At 35.7% G+C, this 6,722-nt stretch overlaps 1 pseudogene; it reads left to right on the forward strand.

The window, feature by feature from the left end:
- Nucleotides 1-5,074: 5,074 nt before the first annotated feature.
- Nucleotides 5,075-6,088, forward strand: LOC108772251 (uncharacterized; annotated as a pseudogene).
- Nucleotides 6,089-6,722: the final 634 nt, after the last annotated feature.

The raw sequence follows: 6,722 nt of genomic DNA on the forward strand, positions 1-6,722 counted from the left end.
TGTCAAAAATGGAAATAGTCAAGAAACCGAAGAGCAAGAACTCTAAAGAAAGAGCAAAGGAAAGTATCAGAAATTGAATACGTATTAGATGTAGACGTGAGAATTGAAGTTAAATAAATAAAACAATAGAAAGAAGTTGCAGATTTCATGTAAAGATCGAATATTTAAATAAAAATATGTTGCAGTTATTTATTATAAAAAATTACAAACGTAGAATCTTATTATCGGGAATACAAGTCCGTTTTCCAAAAGATGATCGCCTCGAAAAACGAGTCACTTTTTCGAGATGAAATTCGAAAATTGCCTGAGAGATGGGAAAAAGTAGTAGCCAGCGATGGACAATACTTTAATTAATCTGTTCATTTATTTTGTTTTGAAAGAAATGCATTTTTGAACACAAAAAATGGATCGAACTAATTTTTGTACACCTAAATAGATAATGTAAAACGCTTTAAAATTCTGAGATAAGAAGAATTCAAAGATCCAGACGTGTTAAAAAAGTTCGAAATTCTAGGAAATTTAAAGAATTTAAGCTTAATTTAACACATTATTCAAATAAAGTTCTCAAAGAGAGAACTAGAATTCTATTATATTGAAGGGTCAAGTGCGAAAATGCGCATTTTAGAAGTGCTAGAATAATAGAATCGATAGAACGCAAGATGCAAGGAATTAGGGATGAAGATCCGAAAACTTTAAAAGTGGAAGACGTTTCGGTACAAGGATGATGATAGGTTTCCGTTTGCACTTGGCAGGGCCGTAAATCACGGTCGGGGCGCGAAAAATCGCTCTAATTTATGGTCAAGTCAGCGACGGCTTTCCTCCTTTCGTGCATAAGGCCTTTCTTTCGGCCCGGGTAGGTCCACAGTCGGTAGCAGACGTCTCGATAAATCGATCAACGGCCCCCGATAAAATTCTCAGGGCGTCTCTATAAATCTTCGACCAGTCGATATTGCTGGAACATCGTAGCCACCTAAATGGATCGACTTATGTCGCCTTCGTATATGTACAACATCTCCTCTCTCTCCTCTCTTCTATTACATGAAAAACCTGAGTCCTTTTCGCAAAATTAAGTATGAAATAAATAAAGATATGTAAATTGTCCCATTTCGATAAAGTCACGTTTATTAATGTTATATTGTGCTTTTTTCTTCTGTATCATTTTATTTCTATGCCATTTCTGTTTAATAATTTAATTCTAATAAAATTAGAAAAGAAGGATCTGAATTCCTCTCAGAGGGAAAATACGTTGAAATTTGATTCTACACCATCTATCAACGACGGGATAATAACAAGAAAACGAGAGAGAAGTTATCCGAGGGGTTTCAAAGGTTCGCCTAAAAAATTCCGATAAAATCGGATTTGTGTTGAACGAAAGAATGTCCAAGGTAAGTAGGAATGTAAATTAACGCTTTAAAAACGGCTCCTTGACACGAAACAATATTCCCGATACTCGTCAGGGAGGTGGGGGGAGGGTGGCGTAAGGGGTTATTATAGCCCCAGATCTTTGTCTTTTTACAGAAGATGGATTTTTAACTGGAATCTCCCGATCTAGATGAAAAAAAATATATACTTGTCGTGCTGTAGATACCGGAATATCACCCTTAATTTTGCTCTACTTTAATCCATATTCATTATTCCCAGTTTCTCCCTTCGGATTTTTGACGGAATTTATTGGACTTATCAAAGAGAGTTTTGCAGAGGATTAATCAATTGATCAATCATGTATAAAGACTGTATACAATCGGTTCTATGAATAACGTTATTGTCTTTAATGCAATTTCTCAGTATTATATTAAAGCAATTGATGTTAAGAAAGTAATATTGTTTTCCATAATATATATTAAAGTTGCAATATCAAAAGTATTTAACATTAGAATTGGATTTGCGATTTACAAAGCATGATTAAGAGAAACCATCACGAGGAATTGCTGAATGCGTACCGGTTGCTTAAATCATATCTCGTCAATATTTTATATTATATCAAGAGACACGATAGTGTCTCACACCAAGTGAACGCGCAGCGCGAGACACAACGTGTTTCTCAATGACGTCAAAATGAATTTTCAGTGCAACAATAAAAATAAGATTTACAACCTCCAGTGGCCTTGATCTTAACAAATATGTTATCCAGATCATGCTGTGTGAACAACATATTCAAAAGGTTTTAGCCATCCATTGGACATCTTGGGTAATGCTAATGCCAGCACATACTATGACTTTCAAGCCTCATAACTCGAGAAGTACGTGATAAAAAGATATTTTATTACAGTGTTTTGGAAAACTCTTGAGATAAGCTACAAGAAAATAAAATAAAAAATGAAACGTTCCATTTGAGGAATTAAAAGTGACATTTATGTAACCTTCATACAATTATTCGAAGACCATTCTATGTCCCTCTCGAAACCATACAACTTTTGTTTGAAACATTTATTCGTATCTTCCATATTTTTCGAGATATTTGCATGGGGCGATTAAAATGAAACACGCGTATAAAACATTAATATAAATATAAAAAGTTACAATTATCTTCATATTACTTGTATTTTTCATTTAATAAAAGACACATTATTTTCTTATCGGCGATTCTGTAAAAATTATATATACGGATTTCTTTTTAGAAAAATTTTCTTGTTCCTATCCTAGGATGATACGGACGAGTCACGTTCTGAACATCTATAATTAGTTTTCTATCCGGTTGTGATCTGTGCCATAATTTATAGATCTCTTAAACAAACAAACTTACCAAGTGAATATAATGAAAGATAATAATAATTGACTCGTGTGATTTAAAAATCGAGGAAAGTGTAAAGCCAAATCGAGTCTAGAAAACAAGGAAAAAGTTCCTTTTTTCCTTTTTCCTAGAACTCTGAATTCTGTTAGCTGAACGTGCGCGGACGCACGATTACAATTAATTTTCCATTCGGACAAGATTCATCGGCATAATTATGATCGAACTTCACTTGGTAAGTTCGTTTGATAAATCAAATGATAAGATTATTTACGATTAGTATTGTTTACAAAGATAGAGAAGAGAGCTCAGCGTTAAAAAAAAAGGAATGCTTTTAAGGCGTAACTAAAAGCGTTAACTTACTTTACCTATGTACTGCTCGACGTGACGCAGGGATGGTTGTGGACGATCTTTTTCATTGTGAATCGGGAGAAACAAGAAGTCTGGCTAGCTCAATCGGGTAGATATTTGGCAAGTAGAGAAACCTTGATACTAATGCAGTACGCCATGGTTCATTCCGGCGCAACGCGCGCGCGCGTAGCGGCGAAATGATATTTATGTATCTCGCGGAGGAAGGGCGTTACAGCCTCGCTCGGTACTAATATAAAATGTATTATATTGTTTTTGGATATTCTATGCTTCATTTTCTTTTGTTTTGTGTCTTGCAAGCTCTCTGAGCTATGATAGGAATACGCAGGAACATGCCCGAAGACCACTCAGCGAATCTCCACCTTTACGGCAAGTGATAGGGGGCTAATTCGACACTATCGTTTTCTTTGACGATTTTCAATAAGAAAATAAAAACGTTTAGCTAAATAAATGATACTGTTGAAAAAAATAAACCATTGGCTATAAAATGATTTAAAGCATTTTTGGTCTGTGTCATTTCGTTTCATGCACAGTAAACAAAATTGTGTATTTGTGTTGGAAACGATCCACTCACGTCTGTGTTAACAGTTTGTGTTGATTTTTCAATATATTCGAGTGTTAATTTAACATAATGTGATTATGATAATTTAAAGATTTTATGTGAAATTGCAGATATTTAACGTTTCTTAGTATCAAAATGACACAATTTATGAGTAAACATAAACAAGTAACATAAAAATTTACGTTTTAAAACGTAAATTCTAAGACAAATGAATAAAATACGTGTTAATTTAACACATATCATAAATGTTTATTTTCTGAAAAAAAAAATCCTTCTCACGGTTTACTGACTGTTTATTACTGTATTATCTTTTTTGTATTTATTCTCTTACATAATATTTGTGTAACAGAAGGTTAACAAACAGTTAGTAAACCGTGAGAAGCAATTTTTTCCTACAATTAATGTTCTTGTGTTTAAATTAATCCAAAATTTTGAGTGGACCGCGTTTGCGACATGCGGCTTATGTTAAATTTGATACATTTTTTCCAACTGTATAGGTATATAGAGAAAATATGACACAACCTCCAAATGCGAAATTGCAAAATTCCCGGGATAAAATCAGCACCCCCCCCCCCCCCCCCCGGAGTAAAGTCGACATACCTCATATTCGCGCTAAAATTAACATAAAAACACATCATTTCGCTTTAAAAGAATAAAAATACTTATTTCTTTACTTCCGCTCTATTTTGCATTAATACGTCCGGATTATAATGACGAAAAAAATGACGCATTTGTAATAGAGAAGATATGAAAGCCGCCGGGGCAAAGTCGACACTATTAACACGGACTATGGTTAGGTTATGCTGTTCTGACTTTGCCCCGTCCTCTCTGTGCCGACTTTGCCCCAAGCGTCCATTTCTACTTTTGTTACTCAGAATATATAATAAATCCGTGCGAGAATGTCGCATGCGAAACTGCGAGAATAGTCAACGGATTCGTGTCTAGTATACACATTTCACTTAGAATTACTTACCTGGATAATTGTACAAGTGAAAGATATAGATATAATTACAAACTTTCTTTGCGTCGGAAAAATAACTTCCGATTGTACAAAACACGTTCATCGTTGTAGAAATTGCAATGTTGCCAGTAACTTAAAACAAAACTCAGGAATGGTATAAGAGATTGGCAATTTATGTTTTAGAAGCAGAAACATTTTATGGAAAAAAATTGAAGGAATTAAAATGGATACGAGGGAACAAGTCAATAAGTTCTTAGAAAATCTGTCAAATGGCACTCGCAGTGTCATCTCACATTACTTTTTGATAAGTAGCATCTTTCAGCTGATTACTGTCAAATTTTGAACGGAATTCATCAAGAGGTTTCATTTCTGTAGACGATTAAAGCGAACAACCTTTGTATTTTTTGCAAAATGAAAAAAAAACGAGTTTCGTGCAGTGACCAAACATTTACATATGAAAGGCTTAACGCCGAAAGAAATCAAAGCCGAGTTGGATAATGTTCATAGCACATCTGCATCAGCGTTTGCGACTGTATACAATTGGGTGAATGAATTTAAACGTGGTCGTACATCTACATGTGATGCACCTCGTTCGGAACATCCAATTGAGCTGCTATCATCGATATCAGAAATCATCGATAAAATCCACAATATTGTTTTGACTGATTGACGAGTGAAAGTGCGCGAGCTTGTTGAGACCACAGGCATATCACATGGCACAATGATTTCAATATTTTGCACGAACAATTGGGTATGAAAAAGCTATCGGCAAGATGGGTGCCGTGTTTGCTCATTGTGGACTATAAGCGCGACCGTGTGACAATTTCAAAACAATGTTTGAAGATGTTTCAGTGTAATCCAGATGAATTTCTGCGTCGATTTATTACTGTGGACGAAATATGGATCCATTACTTCATACCCGAGACGAAGGAACAGTCAAAACAATGGACTTCACCGGGTGAACCAGCTCCGACGAAGACGAAGACCGTGAAGTCGGTTGGAAAGGTGATGCCTTCAGTTTTTTGGGTTGCACGCGGTATAATTCATATCGATTACCTTCCGTAGCAAACGATCAATGGCGATTACTACGCAGCCTTATTGGACTGTTTCAAACACATTTAAAAAAAAAGAACGTCCCCATTTGGAGAAGAAGAAAATGCTCTTCCATTAAGACAATGCACGGATTCACACGTGCCCGGCACCGATAGGCAAATTTAACGAATTCCGCTACGAATTGCTTCCCCATCCAACATATTCGCCAGATTTAGCCCCCTGCGACTATTTTCTGTTTCCAAACCTGAAGAAATGGTTCGGAGAAAAGAGATTCACCACCAGAGAGCAGCTCATCGCCGAAACAAAGGCTTATTTTGAAGGGTTGGACAAATCATATTATTCGGACGGCTTGGAAAACTTGGAGAATCGTTGGATCAAGTTTATCGAGCTGAAAGGAAACTATGTTGAGAAATAAAAATGAATCGATCATAAAAAATGTGTTTTACTATGTTTTTCTAAAAACTTATGCCCTCTTAACATGAGAAGATTTCAGAATAAAGAAGTTCTGTAATTTGGGAAACCTGAAAAATCTTGGAAATATAATATCAGAAATACCGAAGATTTATGAGTTTTAACAAAGGTTTGAAAAAGTATAGGATTAAAATTATGAAGATTTTAAATAGTCAAGTTCTACAATTCAGGACATGTTTTAGCATTTCAATAATTTAGAACATTTGAAAATCTTAAAAGGATTCCAAGATGACGAACTTTTTGAAATTCAGTTGGTCGTCGAAAAAAATCTCTCGTCTCTGGAAATTTCTTATTGCGGAAGCGTTATAATTCCAGCGAACAGATTCGATTTTTCTGTCGATTGGTGAAATAAAATGCACAAAAAGGGCTTTCTCACCACTTACGTTCGAAATGGGTGGATTGGCTGTAAACGCGATAACGACGAGCGCCGGAACGCCGATGGAATAAGAGGCTGCAGTTTCAGTGCGGCGTGAAAAATCGCCTGTGCCGTTCGTTATCGCGGCACGGCCAGTGATCTCGCGACTTTTTGATAAATGAATCGCGCCAAGGGCCTGGGGCGGATATTAATTGGCCGATGC

The sequence above is a fragment of the Cyphomyrmex costatus genome, unplaced genomic scaffold, assembly GCF_001594065.2.
Source record: "Cyphomyrmex costatus isolate MS0001 unplaced genomic scaffold, Ccosl1.0 scaffold182, whole genome shotgun sequence".
Lineage (NCBI taxonomy): Eukaryota > Metazoa > Arthropoda > Insecta > Hymenoptera > Formicidae > Cyphomyrmex > Cyphomyrmex costatus.